Genomic DNA, 17,909 nt, shown 5'->3' on the forward strand with positions numbered 1-17,909 from the left:
AAAGGCTCCTAGATGCATATAGATAATTGGCACTGAATTTTATAGTTGATGTTCTAGTCAGCAGTGTCTTTCTCTTGTATAACTGAGAACTGTCCTTCCTTTTTTTGTCCTAGTTTCTGGTGAAACTAGTAAGAAAAATTGTCTATGTTGGAATACGTAAAGGGCACACCGTAGCTTTGCTGAAGTGCCGATTATAAGGTAAAACCTTTCTCTTCCCATTTGGTTCTTCAAGAATTTCCAAGTATCTCTTTGAGGTTTATTGAAGCTCCAGGAATATTTTTGTGACTTTGTTTTTGATAGGCAAACGGTGGAAGTTTGAAAGAATCCCAGTGTTTTTAGAGCCATTAATTTAGAATTCCTGCATTCTGACTAGCTGTTATTGGGGAAATGGAGTGCCGCAGACATCTACACTGAATGAAGTCATCTTGGGAAAAGGACAATCATTTTTGGAGGGCTACTATCATGGATTCATTTTTAGAAAAGATGTTTTTTAAATTTTTAATTAAAATTAAAATCTTTTAAATGCTAAATTTCAGTTTCAGATGTATTTTTTTTTCTTTTAAATTTAGATGCTGTAATTTGTATTTGTAGATCTTTGATTAAGAATCTTAGATCCTGAGATTTCTGTTATAGTCCCACAATATTAATCTTTTCTCTTCCTTTCCCCAACTCCTGAAAAAGAGGAAAGGCAGAGAATTGTGTGAGTTTAGAACTCCTGGGAAAGTGATCTTGAGGGGACAGGTCATTATAGAAACTGGAGCCTATTATGGCAGCCAGCTTAATTGAGTAATTGAGTAATTGAGAGGGAAAATCTTTTTCTAATGTAGGTTAGTAGAGTATTCTTATGAGGAGTATATATGTACTTTACAACCTCCTGGGGCCTTGGAACAAAAAATTCTGGAAAGGCAGGGATTAAAGAGATGAGGTGTTAAGTGTGATCAAGAGCAATTAGATTATCATTTTGAAAAGCACTAATTCCCTTTTTCTCATGACAAATGGAAAAACAGCTACATTTCTGCAAACCATGTATTTTTCTTATCCTGGTTTTCCTTCTAACTCTACTCATCACCACCATGACATTCTACTAGTACCTAGGCACCTCTTTATTTGGAAGAGTCAAGTCTTATATGTAAAACTTTCGATCCTGCTACCTCCCACAATGAAATACTATTCAGAAGTATACAGAATCTGTTAAAAAAAAAAAACTCACCCTCAAAATTAACAATATCTAAAGATCAGTTAGATATAATTCTATTTTAGTGCCCACTCTTACTAAGGATATCAGAATGGCCTCAACTTCTGCTTCCCATCTCTACAGAAGTTAAATTTTTCCTTGGGGAAAGTTGGGGGAGAAGAAATTAGAGATGGCTATTCTTTATCAACTTGAGTTATACAAGGACATCCTCATGGTACATATGTGGGACAGCCCTCAAGAGATTTAAAATGGACTAAGAAAAGTTAAACACCCACAAAATAGATTGGTGTTGAAATGCATTCAACATATCAAAGAAACAAGTGGAGATGAGGGAGTTTCTTTTAGAGAGTAAGGTTCCTCAGATGATGTTTTAGCTGACTTTCTCTATATAGGAAAGACTATACTAATTGTTTCACAATGAGATCCTTAATCTATCTGAAGATATTGACCTAACATTTGCTCATAAAAGCAAATTCTGGGGGCTAAAAGACCTTCGGGATAAAAGTCTAAAACCTTCAGATCCATCTCCATTATTTTACAGAGCAAGTTATAGAGATATGGAGTAGTTATGTTCTTTGAGATCACATAGCTAAATAAATAGTTGTGGCAGGATTTGAACCCATTTCTTTGTGACACCCATGAAAGAGACACTGTTAAGCAGTGATGGAGAGCTAGAACACCCATGTGCAGCTCTCCATCACTGCTTACCAGTGTCTCTTTCATTCCTCACATACAAACACTGTGTTTGGAGACTGCATAGTGCCTTTACTGATGCATGTATCCCACTGAGTTGTTTTAGTGATAATAACAAATGATTCATCATTTTCAACAGACATTATAGAAGGACCATTAACTGAGCCCAGAATTAAAAAGGAGAAAGCAAAGCAATTTTAGGAATGGGTGACAGTTGGGATGAAGGTAAGGAGATGGGATATGGAAGACATTTTCTACTACTGTGATCATTGCAAATTAGCAAAGAATTGTCAGTAAAAAAAAAAAAAAAACATGAAATACTTTTATTTTTTTTAATTAAAGACTTCATAGTTTCTCTCACCAAAAGATATAATTCAGGATAGTGTCTGAATATATCTATTAAAAAATGTACTTCAACTAAATCGTCAGAATTTTAAAAGTCCACTTAAATTTTGCTCCAGAATTGGGAACCCGAAAGAGACATTAAAGGACTACTTAATTCACCTGCTTTTGATCAGCTTTGGAAATCTGGATCTGTTTATTTATTTAGAACATAGTAAAATTAATTTGGCTTTTTAATCTAGCATCAATCTCATTTTTAGATTTTTTTTAGTTTTTGTCCAAGTGCATAAGCTGTCCCTTATTCCTTTGGGTCAGCAACACAAAGTGGTCATCAATCTTAGCCTATACTTTTTTTTTTTGAAGAGCATCTATGAAGTGAGACATAGGCTTACCCAAAGTTTAAATTTGATGCAGACCAGAAAAAATTCCCAGAAAGATGACATTAGGGCAATAGGAGTTGTGACCTATTGGAAAGTTATATATAGCTCATATTAATATACTGCTTCAGGATATAGCAAAACTGTAAGAATAGTAGGGCAAATACCATTGTTCCATAGATGAAAAAATAGGCTCTGAGAGACCATTATGTAGAGAATTTCATGGTCAGAAGAACTCAAAAAAAGCAGAACAGTTGAAAGTTTGGATAGCAGTTGTGCTGATTCTTGTTAGAGCAAGAAATTTCTCACATGCTTAGGTGAAACCTTTTCTCATTGTTTTCTCTGGTGTTTGGATGAAGCTGGCTTTTCCTTCATGAATTGAAAGCAAGAGGAGGAAACAAAAGAGGCAAATTGCTTGAGTAAGCAAGGAATCTGATTCAGGTATGGGGAAAGTTTGGATTTCCCAGAAAAATCTGATTTCTAACCTGTCATTTTCCCAAGAGGAGGTGATAGGATGATTATGGATGGAGGAGGAGTAGGTAATAAGATTTGGGATGAAGGGAAGTGACCATAAATTTTCTGCTCAGTTTAGAAATCCTCTACCTGTCACAAAGGATTATGAGTCTTACATCTCTTTTTACCTAAACCATGGCCACACCTCTATTTGGCACCACCCACTCAAGGAAATATATATATATATATATATATATAAGAGAACACTCAAAAGGAAGAAGGACCAAGGTTTCTTCTCATCAATGGGATCAAGTGAATCCAATATCTATTGAAGGCAGAGCATAGACAGTAGGTGAGAGAAGAAAGCCCAAGAATTGGACTGGATATTTGGGATTATCACCAAGTGGGGAAGCAAGAGTGGAGATTCCTTTTTGATCAAGTGGTGAGAAATGGGGAAACTAGGCTGGGAAATAAAATAAATATAATCATTATATTAAAAGAACAAAGAAAGGGGGAAGGGAAAGGAGGCATGTGCTAACATTTTATGATATGGAGCTTGAGGATCTTCTCATCCTCCTATTAAATACTATTATTGTTATCTCTCAATCTGAAGATGCTAAAAATGTTTAGTTTAATATTCCCATCAGAATAGGTGAGACATTTTCCTTTATGTTCTTTCTCTCTTTCTCTTTCTCTTTTTTTCTTAAGAAAGAAAGCTGTATATGACATATTTATACTTTGGACAAAATGTGAAATGTCCTCATTCTTTCTACCAACCTAGTTTGTAAATGTCCAGTGTGGCTTTACTTTTCACAAAATTGATAGCTGTATGCCATGAAGAGTAGTTTTAGATAGTTAACTATGTAGATTTTTAAAGAGTGGAGCTAAAAGTTTTTTGATATGCTGCCTTGAATGTTGTGGTCTAGGCAATAGTTTAATTGATATACTCTTCATTCCAAATTCCTCTTGGATGAAGAGGTAGAGTTAATATGGTCTTGATTTCTCAGGAGAGGGAAATAAAGAAGGAGCAGATAATTGATGATTCTTTTCTTGAACAACTTTGCTTCTATCTTCTAATCATCCCCAAATTTCAAACCAAAACAGGATTTAATATAAAATAATTTGTAGTCCATTACTGTGGGATGGGATAATGATGAAAACTGAAGAGAACACATAAAAAATTGATCTATAAGTAGGATAATAATATAATTTAATATAGATGAGACAAGGACATAGTAAGAGTAAGTGGAAATGAAACTATAGTGGGGGAAGGCTTTGAGTTATGAAAGAACAAGGAGTTAGTGTCCTATGTAAAGTAATTTTTTTTACTTTCTGCTCCTTCTGTTATTGCTTCTCTCCCCAAGGTCAGATAACTCATGCTATGATGTGGATTGTTTTCTTGCTCGTCTTTCTGGAACTGACTCACTTCTCCCATGCTCAAGTCTTCTGGACTCACCATGTGGACTATCCCAAGACCAAAATCTTAGGAAAACCCTCCGGGTACTGTGATTTGATGATGTTACGTAGGGGACTGACTAACAGTAGTTACTGCTTGCATTTCAATACCTTCATCCATGAGACAAATGATACCATCCTCAATATCTGTGCTAATTCCTCCAACCACTATGGACAAAACTATTATATAAGTCCTCACCCAATTTTGGTAACAGATTGTTTTGCCAGGTGCTATAGCTGTCGTCCTTACTGTAGATATATGGACCTGGTTCGTTTTAGAAGAGTTAAAGTAGCATGTGTGAATGGACGACCCGAGTATATTAAGAAGATTTATTCTCCCCATTTCTGGTTTAGATATTTATTCCAGTTTAGTGCTATATCTATCTATGAGAGTTTTTATCCAAATTTCACTTTTTACTAGCAATTTTGTACCCCTTACATTCTTAGCTTCCATGACTCCAACCCAAATTTCTTATTTTTATCCTAATTTAGGAAGAATGCAAGCTACTGAAGGCAAGGACTCCTTTGTTTATGTTTGTATATTTCAGTGATTATAACAGGCTTGATTCATAGGAAGAGCTTAATAATTGTTTTCTGATTGATAGATAAATTCTTCATTTAGCTAATATTTATGAGGACTTTGATATTAGTATGGAGCTGTTAACAATTAAAGGCTTAGAAGCAGACTGACTACTTTCATATTTTTCTTGTAGAATCTTTCTTCCTATTTCATCCTTTGTATAAGCAGAGGTAAAGACTTTTGTAATGACTCTGTTTTGCATTTTCATGGAAATAGCGGGCCCCATAATATGAAATTATGGGAATAAAATATAATATAAACTATATAAAATATAAAATAATAAATATATAATATACAAATCAAGATTCTGTGTGATATCATGGGGAAAATAGACTCAGCTCTCAATTTAAGTGAAATATGGCTCTTCTACTGAAATGCTTATAAGTTAGAATTTATTCTGTTATTTGGCATTAGTACAAAGTGTTAAAAAGAAAAAGAAAAAAATGGATAGATCAGGTAATTTGCTAGAAGTGTTATCTTAAAACAAGTTATCTCAGTTTACCAATCTGTAATAGGCATGAAAAAACTGCCTATTTTTTTGATATTTTATTGTATTAGAAATATTGTTAAAATAGTAAATTCCTTTGCGTTATAGATTCAATTATTAAAGGAATGATGTTAAATGTTTAAAAATTCATTTGAAAATTCAGTAGAACATTGTTGGTGGAATTGTGAAGTGATCCAATCATTCTGAAGAACTATTTGGAACTATGCCCAAAGGGCTATCAAACTGTGCATACCCTTTGATCCAGCAGTGTTTCTACTGGGCTTGAATCCCAGAGATCTTAAAGGAAGGGAAAGGACCCACATGTGCATGAATATTTATGGCAGCCTTTTTTTGTAGTGACAAGAGACTGGAAAGTGAATGGATGCCCATCAGTTGGAGAATGGCTGAATAATTATGGTATATGAATGTTATGGAATATTATTGTTCTGTAAGAAACAACCAGCAGGATTATTCCAGAGAGACCTGGAGAGACTTACATGAACTGATGCTAAGTTAAATGAGCAGAACCAGGAGATCATTGTACATGGCAACAACAAGATTACACAATGATCATTTCTGATGGATGTGGCTCTTTTCAACAATGAGATGATCCAGGCCAATTCCATTGATCTTGTAATGAAGAGAGCCATCTACATCCACAGAGTGGACTATGGGAACTAAGTGTGGATCACTATATAGCATTTTTACTCTTTTTGTTGTTGTTTGCTTGAATTTTATTTTCTTTTTTCCTTTTTGATTTGATTTTTCTTGTGCTGCAAATTGTATAAATAAGTAAATTGGAAAAAAACCCAAGGTTTTGCAAGAGTTGATATTGAAAAATTATCCATGCATATGTTTTGAAAATTAAAAAGCTTTAAATAAATAAATAATTCAGTGGATAATGATGTTTTTAATGTGATTTTGATATAGCAGAAATCTATTTGAAATGTCCTTATTGTGAAATGAAAAGTTTTAAGAGCTTACAAGCCTTCTAAATATAGTAAAAAAATTTAATATTGATATAACATTTAGCCCAATACATTTTAAACTTACCTGACAATATAGTTGTGAATTTATATCAATAAAGCATTATATATCACTCTCTATTTCTACATATCTTTGTAATTTTAATGTTATATTCATTCAGCCTAGATATATGTTACTTTTTTATTAACTGGATCTTTAATAAAATATATTTTGTACTGATGTTTTTCCAAACTATGAGAATTAAAAGCCACTTGTAACAGAATGAATTATTTTCTGTGAAAGATAAGTTAGAAATTCATTTGACTAAATGTCATCTAATTAGTAATAAATATTCAGTTTTAAATTCATGATATTTTGAATGTTATTATGTTTCCAAATTATCTTGTATTGAAAATTCTGAGTAATTATTATATATGCTGTTTAGGGAATGTTAAATTTTGTGTCATTGGAAAATTTAAACTTCTTTTACTTTGTACGCTATGAAATTATCAATCAGGTTGTTAATAATATAATATTAAAAATCATTCTAGTACTTAATTGGGCACAGTTTGAAAAAAGAATAATGATTTATGGTGATCTTTTTCTTCTTTAAAATATATAATAAATATGATGGTTCTCTCTGGGAGCGAGAGCAGGTTTGGGTGTCAAAAGTAGTGATTTTCATCTTTTTAATATAATAATTCTCTCTGCAAGAGAAGGTTTCTCGAGGAGGTTTTCTGGAGGCAGCCTTAGTATCAGCTCAGTTCAATAATTACCCCAAAACGCAGCCAGTTGATAAAAGTTCAGATCTTTTATTTTCTCTACTATAGCCCAGTTAGCTTAGAAGCCTATCTCTCTGCTTGGTTACAAGAGCTCTTTCCAAATGTCTTCAAATCCAAAGGTTTTGTCCTTCAGTTCAGCCAGCCAAGTGGAAAATGGAATGGATCTCTCTTGCCTTGGAGAGAAGGCTTTGTCCTTTGTTTCTGCCTCTGCTTTCTTCAGCCTCCAGAGCCAGCACCAAGTTGAATCTGTCTTGCCTCTGAGAGAGCCTTCTCAATCTTCAACTGAACTCTCGACTCGTAGCTTCTTCCTCTGAAAACTCTTCCGACTGGCCCCTTTGAAGCTCTATTTATTCGAGAGAGAGGAATTGTGGGATTCGAGAGAGAGGGATTATGGGTTTCTCCCATAGTGCTCTCTGGCCCTAAGAGCTTCAAGGGAGGTGTGAATTCACAAAGTTAAAAAATTTACTTTGTGAATCTCCCATACTTGTGAATTCCAATGAGTAAAGGTGTGAACACAAGCATTTTATCAATTAGTTCTACTTAGTACCTTGTTTCAGGTTCTATCCCAAAACATCTTCTTGTAAGATCAGATCAATAATCTATCAACCCTAATGAGTTAGCAGTTTGTAAAGATTCCAACACCAATTTATTACTTTATGGGATAGAAAAAGGGAAGCAAGAGAAAGACTTCATAAAAAATTTCTGTCTTTGTTAGCCTGCCAAGTTTCTTGGGACCATAGCTGATAAAATCTTATCAACACTGTGAAAGAATTTGCATATTGTTTTATTTAGGATTGTATATTGTTTTATTTAAAAACAAACACTCCTTGAACAATGAGAAATTTTTTGAAAAGTTTTTGAAATTATTTTTATAGTATAGAAATGTTTTATATGATGATTTTTGATTATGACAATTATGAAGTTATACTTGGAATAGTCTGCACTGACATTACATCTTGAACCAACATGATATTAACAGATTCCAGTGTGGATGATTTGTTATTATTATTTTGCTTTAATAGGTTAATATTCAGTATGTTAAAATCTTTTTTTTAAGAGGGAACCCTTTTATTCATTCCCAACACCTGTAATATTACAAACAAGAAATGAGTAGTTTTCCTCAACTTGCAATGAGATGTGCACAGGACGAGAATGTGATGATAGAATCCACTTTTGGCTAGGTGGGCTGAGTGGGTGGGCTTAGGGAGGAGTTTGGAGTGGTGGTGGTAGATTTGGTCTCCCCTCGGTTCATCTCAAGTAAGCAGGTAACAGCTGTTATTTCCGGACCACAGTATGTTAAAATCTAATAATTATCTTTTACATGATGATGAGTTTTAAATTGTTTTTGAGAAAGGGAAAGACTGGAGGAAAATGATGTTAGTGAAATCTGTTGTGTGATTTTTTGAAAGAAGGCATGGCAAATTTTTTTTGCTAAATAAATTTGATTGCCACAATATGAGAGTAATATGACAACTATCTAGCTGTAAGGATGATTAGTGAAACTGACTGTGTGAGGTAAAATCTAATGGAACTATAATCTGATAATATTCTGAGTTTTGCTTTCATGTGTGATTGTTTGAAGTCAGTAACCCATCATTGAGGAATAATGATACAAATTACTTACAGTATGATCTTGAATTGTTACAGGAAAACAAAAACAGATATCTTGGGTAAAATTGTGAGGGGGTGACCTTGGCACTGTCAAAGATAGAATCCTCTTGACTTGGTTTCGCCCATTGTTACTTCCTTTTGAACAGGAATGTTTCCCACCTAGTTACTCCAGAACCTGGCTATAATACCCTATGGAATTTTGCTGTATGAATTGGCTGTCCCTCAAAACTTGACTGTAACCCTTAAATTAAATCAAATCAAATCAATGGTACTTTCTCCTGTTATACATGTTTTGAATCATTCTGTACCTTGCTGTTAGAACCTAAAGGATTGATTTTGATGTTATTTTGAACATGTTCCTGCTTCTTTCTTTCATAACAATTTTTTTTAATTAAGGCTAATTAAGTTATGGTTTTTTTTATGATGTTGCAATACCATATCCTGAATAACAAAGTAGATGAATATGTGTGCTTATCAACTGCCGGTTTTGGATTATGTATTTATGTGTAAAGTTCTTGAATTTCTTAGAATCATGTAGGAATAATTGAACAATTAAACAAAAGGTAAGGATTAGATTCTTATCATTCTCTATTCTTTCCATAGAAGGAATTGGAATTAATTAGAGTTCTAAATAATCTGGAATTAATTCAAATTAAAAATTGTAAAGTAAAAAATTTGAATAAATTTTCTGAGAAAGCAATAAGACCAATTAGATCTATAATTTAAAAGATCTTTAGAGTCCTACCTTCTATATTTTAAAATACTTAGTGTTTAATTTTTCAGTTGGTATTTGGATTTCTTAAATATATCAACATGGCAATTTACTAGTTTATATCACAAGAAGTAAAATAATAATGGAACCAATGCCAAGTTAGACAAGTACTTTTAGCACTAAAAAGTCTTCTCTGGTAAACATTAAATTTTTAACCAGAAGAGCTCATTTTACAAGTCACAGATTGTTTTTTGTTGTTGTTGTTGTTGTTGTTGTTGTTTTAAAGAAGATTTCTTCAACCCATTGATGGGAATGTTTATGACAGAGAGAGGTAAAGGTAGAAACAGCAATTCTGATGGATGCGGCTCTCTTCAACAATGAGAGGATTCAAATCAGTTCCAATTGTTCAGCAATGAAGAGAACCAGCTAAACCCAGCAAAAGAGCTATGGGAAATGAGTGGACCACAACATAGCATTTCCACTCCTTTTGTTTTCCTTCTCAGGTTATTTTTACCTTATTTCTAAATCCAATTTTTCTTGTGTAGCAAGATAAGTGTATAAACATGTATACATATATTGCATTTAACATATACTTTAACATATTTAACATGTATTGGTCTACCTGCCATCTAGGGGAGAGGGTGGGGGGAAGGAGGGGAAAAGTTGGAACAGAAGGTTTTGCAAGGATCAGTGCTGAAAAATTACCCATGCATATGTCTTGTAAATAAAATGCTATAATAAAAAATAAAATTAAAAAAAAAGTGTTTTGCTTTTCTCTACTGCCTCTCCAATTTGCCCTCCATTTTATCAACCATCTTCCCCTTCTTTTATCCCCTGCCACTATCATTTTCTTAGACTGTAAGATAGATTTTATGCCCAATTGAATGTTATTCCTTCTTTGAGCCATTCTGATGAGAATTAAGTTCAAGCATTCCCTACAACCTCCTCTGTTCCCTACTTTATTGTAAATGTTCTTTCTTGTCTCTTCAGGTGATATAACTTGCTCCTTCTACTTTTCCCTTTCCTTATCTCTGAAAGTATTTCTCATTCTCACCCATTAATTTTATTTTTTAGATATCATCCATTATATTCAACTCTCACCTCTGCCTTCTGTCTCTATATATTCCTTCTAACTGCCCTAATAATGAGAAAGTTATTATGAGTTACAAGCATCATCATCCTATGTAAGAACATAGTTTAACCATATTAAGTCCTTTATGATTCTCTTATCCTGTTTACCTTTTTATACTTCTCTTACTTTTGTATTTGAAAGTAAGATTTTCTATTCAGCTCTAGTTTCAAATCAGGAATATTTCATCAGTGTTTCACAGTCTTCTAATTTATTGACTTTCCATTTTTCTCCAGAAAGGTTGCATGCAGTTTTGCTGGATAGGTGATATGAATAGATATGAATAGACAATTTTCAGATGAAGAAATTGAAACTATTTCTAGTCATATGAAAAAGTGCTCCAAATCACTATTAATCAGAGTAAAAATTAAGACAACTCTGAGATACCACTACACAGCTGTCAGATTGGCTAAAATGACAGGAAAAGATAATAACAAATGTTGGAGGGAATGTGGAAAAACTGGGACACTGATACATTGTTGGTGGACCTGTGGATGAATCCAACCATTCTGAAGAGCAATTTGGAACTATGCTCAAAAAGTTATCAAACTTGCTAAGTGAAATGAGCAGAACCAGGAGATCATTACATACCTCAACAATGATACTGTTTGAGAATGTACTCTGATGGAAGTGGATCTCTTCGATAATGAGAGCTAATTCAGTTTCAATTGATCAAAGATGGACAGAAGCAGCTACACCCAAAGAAAGAACAGGGGGAGATGAATATAAACTGCTTGCATTTTTGTTTTTCTTCCCGGGTTATTTATACCTTCTGAATTCAATTCTCCCTGTGCAACAAGAGAATTGTTCGGTTCTGCACACATATATTGTATCTAGGATATGCTGTAACCTATTCAACATGTAAAGGACTGCTTGCCATCTGGGGGAGGGGGTGGAGGGAAGAAGGGGAAAAATCGGAACAGAAGTGAATGCAAGGGATAATGCTGTAAAAAATTACCCTGGCATGGGTTCTATCAATAAAAAGTTATTTAAAAAAAAAAAAAGTTATCAAGCTGCGCATACCCTTTGACCCAGCAGTGTTACTACTAGGTTTATATCCCAAAGAGATCTTAAAGGAGGGAAAGGGACCCACATGTGCAAAAATGTTTGTGGCAGCCCTTTTAGTAGTCGCTAGAAAATGGAAAGTGAGTGTATGCCCATCATTTGGAGAATGGCTGAATAAACTGTGATATATGAATATTATGGAATATTTTTGTTCGGTAAGAAATGACCAACAAGATGATTTCAGAAAGGCCTGGAGAGACTTACATAAACTGATGCTTAGTGAAACGAGCAGAACCAGGAGATTATACACAGCAACAAGACTATACAATGATCAGTTCTGATAGACATGGCTGTCTTCAATAATGAGATGATTGGACTCAGTTTCAATTGTTCAGTGATGAAGAGAGCCATCTACACCCAGAGAGAGGTCTGTGGGAACTGAGTGTGGACCACAGCATAGCATTTTCACGCTTTCTCTCTCTGTTGTTATTTGCTTACATTTTGTTTTCTTTCTCAATTTTTTTCTTCTTGATCAGATTTTTCTTGTGCAACAAGATAACTGTATAAATATATATACATATATTGGATTTAACATATATTTTAACATATTTAACATGTATTAGACTACCTGCCATCTAGGGGAAGGGGTGGGAGGAAGGAGGGGAAAATTTGGAATAGAAAGTTTTGCAAGGATCAGTGTTGAAAAAATTACCCATACATAATATGTTTTGTAAAGAAAAAGCTTTAATAAAAAAAAAGTTGTTTGAAGGGTTTGGGGAAGAGCCCAGGAGAATCATTGCCTTTTCTCAGTCAACTTGGCTCCCACTTTGATTCAGGAGTTTTTAAAGCCATAATTTAAAATTCCTTCATTCTGGGAAATTTTTGTTGAAAAAGTAGAGTGCAGCAGACATCTACTCTGGCCACAGTCATCTGTAGAAAAGACTGGGCCTTATTGGAAGATTTGGATCTTTGGTAGTCTAGTGAAAGTATAGAATTCTCTTTAGAGTAAATATTTTTAAATTTATTTATTTTTAATACACATTGCTTTATGAATCATGTTGATAGAGAAAAACCAGCACAAAAGGGAAAAATCATTGGAAAGAAAAAAAAAAAGAAAAACAGTGAACATAGCAGATGTTAATTTACATTCAATCTCCATAGTTTTTAATTTGATGCAGATGGCATTTTTTTGTCCAAAGTCAATTGGGATTGCTTTGGAGCAATTTTTTTTATTATATCTTTTTACTTACAAGTTATATGCATGGGTAATTTTTTAGCATTGACAATTGCAAAACCTTTTGTTCCAAATTTTCCCCTTCTTTCCCCCACCCCTCTCCCTCAGATGGCAGGTTGACCAATATATATTAAATATGTTAAAGTATAAATTAAATACAATATATGTATACATGTCCATACAGTTATTTTGCAGCACAAGAAGAATAGGACTTTGAAAAAGTGTACAATTAGCCTGTGAAGGAAATCAAAAATCTAGGTGGACAATAATAGAGGGATTGGGAATTCTATGTAGTGGTTCATAGTCATCTCTCAGTGTCCTTTCGCTGGGTGTAGCTGGTTCAATTCATTACTGCTCTATTGGAACTGATTTGGTTCATCTCATTGCTGGAGAAAGCCACGTCCATCAGAATTGATCATCACATAGTATTGTTGTTGAAGTATAAAATGATCTCCTGGTCCTGCTCATTTCACTTAGCATCAGTTTATGTAAGTCTCTCCAAGCCTTCCTGAAATCCTCCTGCTGATCATTTATTATAAAACAATAATATTCTATAACATTCATATACAACAATTTATTCAGCCATTCTCCAACTGATGGTCATCCACTTAGTTTCCAGTTTCTGGCCACTACAAAGAGGGCTGCCACAAACATTCTTGAACATATAGGTCCCTTTCCCTTCTTTAAGATTTCTTTGGGGTATAAGCCCAGTAGTAACACTGCTGAATCCAAGGGTATGCACAGTTTGATAACTTTTTGAGCATAGTTCCAAATCGTGGAGCAAATATTTTTTAATAATTAAAGAACATATTCAATTTCACTTGGAGAAGAGTGGTAATGGAAATGCAATTTATTTCTCTTTCAAGTTCATCTGGCCTGAAATCTATCTGTGGGTCTTAGCTCAAGAAATCTTCCACTAAAGAGTTTGATCTTAAAAAAAAAAAAAAAGAGTTTGATCTTACAGAATTCATCTTCTTCCCTCTCCTTTCCAACTATTGAGAACAAAGAATAGCAGGGATTGGTGTGAAGTGGAAGTGTTCTGGGTAAGTGCAATTGAAAAGGAAAAGCGTCATAAAGACCATGAAAGCTTGGATCTGACTGGTTGAGAGTAGGATCTTCAACTTATTGAACTTTAGTTATTTCCCAGACCAACACCCCTGCCTCCCCTACCTTCTCCACTTCTTCTTTCCATACCTTGAGCCCTTACTGTTATAGTTCAGGTATACACTGTTTTTTCTCTTGATCCTCCTGCTCTCTTACTCTATAGGTCACCTTGCCTGCCAAACCACAGTTTTAGATTATTTCCACCATCCACTGCCTTTGTTCATGCTGACATGCAAAAAAAAGCAAAAAGAGAATCTCATGAAACCCTGATGACTGGGTCCATTAAATAATTTATGGCACATAATCTCAACTTGGTCCTCATAGCAGCAGAGGCATAATTTATACTTTTCTAATAGATTCATTTTCCTACTCATCATGGCACCTTTACCAAAAATTTTGATCTTTTCTCAAACCTTCTCCTTGTCCCATTCTTTCAGCTGAGAATCTTGTCTCATATTTCACTGTCCTTCCTCTTCTCTCCTTCTTCTCAACTCACTATTGCCCAAATGCTTTCAGAAATCCTCTATACCTTTACTCCAGCCTCACAGAAGGAATTGACCCTCTCCATCAGATGATTCATTCTATCATCCACACACTTTCATTTGTTTAATCCCAGTAAATAAGTATTTATTAAGATTCTACTGTGTGTTAATGTTGAGATGTGAGAAATGAGACCAGGGCCTCACCCTGGGCCATGTCACAGGTTCTTGAGAAAGAATTTGTAGTCCGGAATGCAGGTGAGTTTGTGGCAAAAAATGGATTTATTACACTGAGAAACAACTTCCAGAGGATTCTTCCAAAAGGAGTTAACAAAGGCAGGTTTTTCCGCAAGATGAGTTTAAACTGAGAAATAAATAATATCTTCAGTGGGCCAAATCCAGAAAGGGATTAGCAAAGGCTTGGGGTTCAGCTTTTAATTATATTGGGTTTTTATGGCCTGAGTCTAGGGAACAATCTCCATTTGGATTTGAAGGACTAATTTTCAATTCAATAAAGGGTGGTGATTATGTCCCAGGCCAAGACATCCAATTGAATTATAGGTGGCAATCTCCATAGGAGTTTCTTTTGGAACATGAGGGTGGAGGCCCTCCCAAAGGCCAGGAGGGGTTGAGATTTTAGGGTTTCTCCAACCCAGATCCACTCCCCCGACAAAGATCAAGGGGACACAAAAATTTTTTTCTTGTGTAGCAAGACAACTGTATAAATATGTATACATATATTGAATTTAATATATATTAACATCATTAACACTGTGTTAAGCACTGGGGATACAAAAAGATAATGCCTTTATTATAGAACAATACCTTATCTCTTCTCACCAGAATCACTGAAATAGTCTGATAGTACCCTTCACTACCTAGTCTCTTCCCACTTCTTTTGATTTTTCCCCTGCATCTCAAAGTCATCCCAATGAAGCCCACATCTGACTTTCTCAGTGTTGACAATAAATTCCAGTTGTTTTATATCACCTCCAAGATAGAACAGAAAATCCTATTTTTAACATTAAAAGTTCTTCCTCATCTCCTCTCTTCCCCCTCACTTTTCCTGTTTTCTGACACCTTATATTTCCTCATACCTCTGATTCAGTAACACTTGTCATTTCATAGATGGAGAAACTCTTTCTCTTAGATGTTCCTAAGGTAAGAAAAGGGGAGTGACATCTCACAACCAAAGTTTGGATTTCAGATCCATTGTCAGGGAACAATGCCAGTAGGTTTGCTTTTTCTATTGGGTGTAAATAGCCAAGCAAAAAGAACAACCAGAAGTAAATATTTATCTCAAAATCATGGGGGCCTGAAGTCAGAATTAAGAGTTCTGTTCTGACCCAGAGCAAGAGAAATACAGTAAGAAGACAATAATACTTTATTCGCAAAGGGAGAGCTCCTTTACTTTCTATTATCCCATTTAATCTTCATTTCTGTTTTGCTATGAAATTAGCTTGATTTCTTTACTAAAAACAAATAAAAAATAAAATGGCTATCACTCTTCCTTGCAGTATATCCCCACAGTGTAGATCTGACCATGTAAAAAGTCTTAACTCTTTCTCCCAAATATATAAGAACTTCCTATTGGCTCTAGGATAAATGATGGTCTCATGCTTAGCCTTCTGTTGTTATTGTTGTTGTTTGTTTTCTCAATAGTATTTAATTTTTCCAAATACATGTAAAGCTAGTTGTTTTCAATATTCATTTTTGTAAGACTTTGTATTCCAAATTTTCTCCCCAAGATAGCAAACAATATGATATAGGTTAAATATACGCATGTTTTAAACATGTTTCTATATTTCTCATGTTGTACAAGAAAATTCAGACCAAAGGAGTAAAAAAAAATTAGAAAGAAAAAGCAAACAAAGATGAAACTATTATGATTTGATCCACATTCAGTCTCCTTGGTTCTCTTTCTGGATGTGGATGGCATTTTCTATCCTAAGTCTATTGGAATTGTCTTGAATTATCACATTGCTGAAAAGAGCCAAATCCACCACAGCTGATCATCGCTTAATCTTGCTGTTGTTGTGTACAACATTCTCCTGGTTCTGCTCACTTCACTCATGCTTGGCATTTATTGTCCTTCACTCCAGCTTACCTTTCCTTTGCATAATATTCCCCTTCTCAAAATCAGATGTCTATCCTAAATTATTTATTCCTTGATACTTTTAGGTAATATTTTATCTCCCTTCTCTCTGCTTTACCGCAGAATATTCCTTATGCTGAGAATACATTACTTCCTCCACTCTGGAGTTCCCAGATTCCCTGAAATCCTAAGTATTGAGACCTTTCTTAATTCACTTTTGCCTTTGTATCCTCAGCAATTACCACACTGCTCGGCACAGAGTAAATTCTTAATAAAGGCTTATTGACTGAATGACTGATTTATAGGTAGTGTCCTTCCCTCCAGGTTTGCTTTGCATATTGCTTTATTTGGTCTCTTGGGGTCAGGTTATAGAAAAGATTTTGTTTTAGGAATTTACATGAAATTGATGTTGGGCAAGTTGATACAAATAAGAACTTTATTATAAAATATAGCAAGCAGGGGGGGAAAGTATATTATATATACTATATGGCAATATAAATGGATGGAGGTTTGTCCCCATGAATGAAAGATTCTGGGGGAAAAACACTCAAAACTGGGATTCAGGAGGTCAAACAGATGTGGTTGAGAACAGGTAATTGGTGTCAGATATGGATTACTAATCAGAACCAGTTGTGATGGAAAACTCATGTCAGTTATTGATACCAGGAATAGAAGAGTTTTTTTAAAATCGGGATCAGAAAGTGGGAGAGGGCATATCTAAGGCAGCAGAAGGGGAATGATGCAGAGACTACCGCAGCTGCTCAAGGGTTTTATTCGATCAGAAGCTCTGAGTATAAGCTAACTGACTGCTTGACATAGAGTTATCCCAGAACAGTAGAAAAACACCACAATGCTTTATGGGCATTAGGACCACTTAGCTTGATAACCCCATACTGTAGTCTTTTCATTATAACAATAACACCAAACTAAGTGAAGTTTACTATTATATATATAAATATAATGGGTTTGATTGGAAAGCCTCATCTTTCCCCCAGATTTTTTTTTTTGTTTACTGAAGTTTATAAGTCACCTTACTCCCATTGTAATGCTGGAGAAACTGAAACAAGATAAAGATTAGAGAGTTTTTAATATTTTATTTGAAAGGTAGAGCTTTACTGGGACCAAATGGATCCATGGTTTGGTCCCAGGGCTGAATGAGACTATCGTCTCCAAGAATCCAGCATCCTGCATCCAGTAGAGAATGGGAGTT

This window comes from Antechinus flavipes, chromosome 2 (genome assembly GCF_016432865.1).
Source record: "Antechinus flavipes isolate AdamAnt ecotype Samford, QLD, Australia chromosome 2, AdamAnt_v2, whole genome shotgun sequence".
In the NCBI taxonomy this organism is placed as follows: domain Eukaryota; kingdom Metazoa; phylum Chordata; class Mammalia; order Dasyuromorphia; family Dasyuridae; genus Antechinus; species Antechinus flavipes.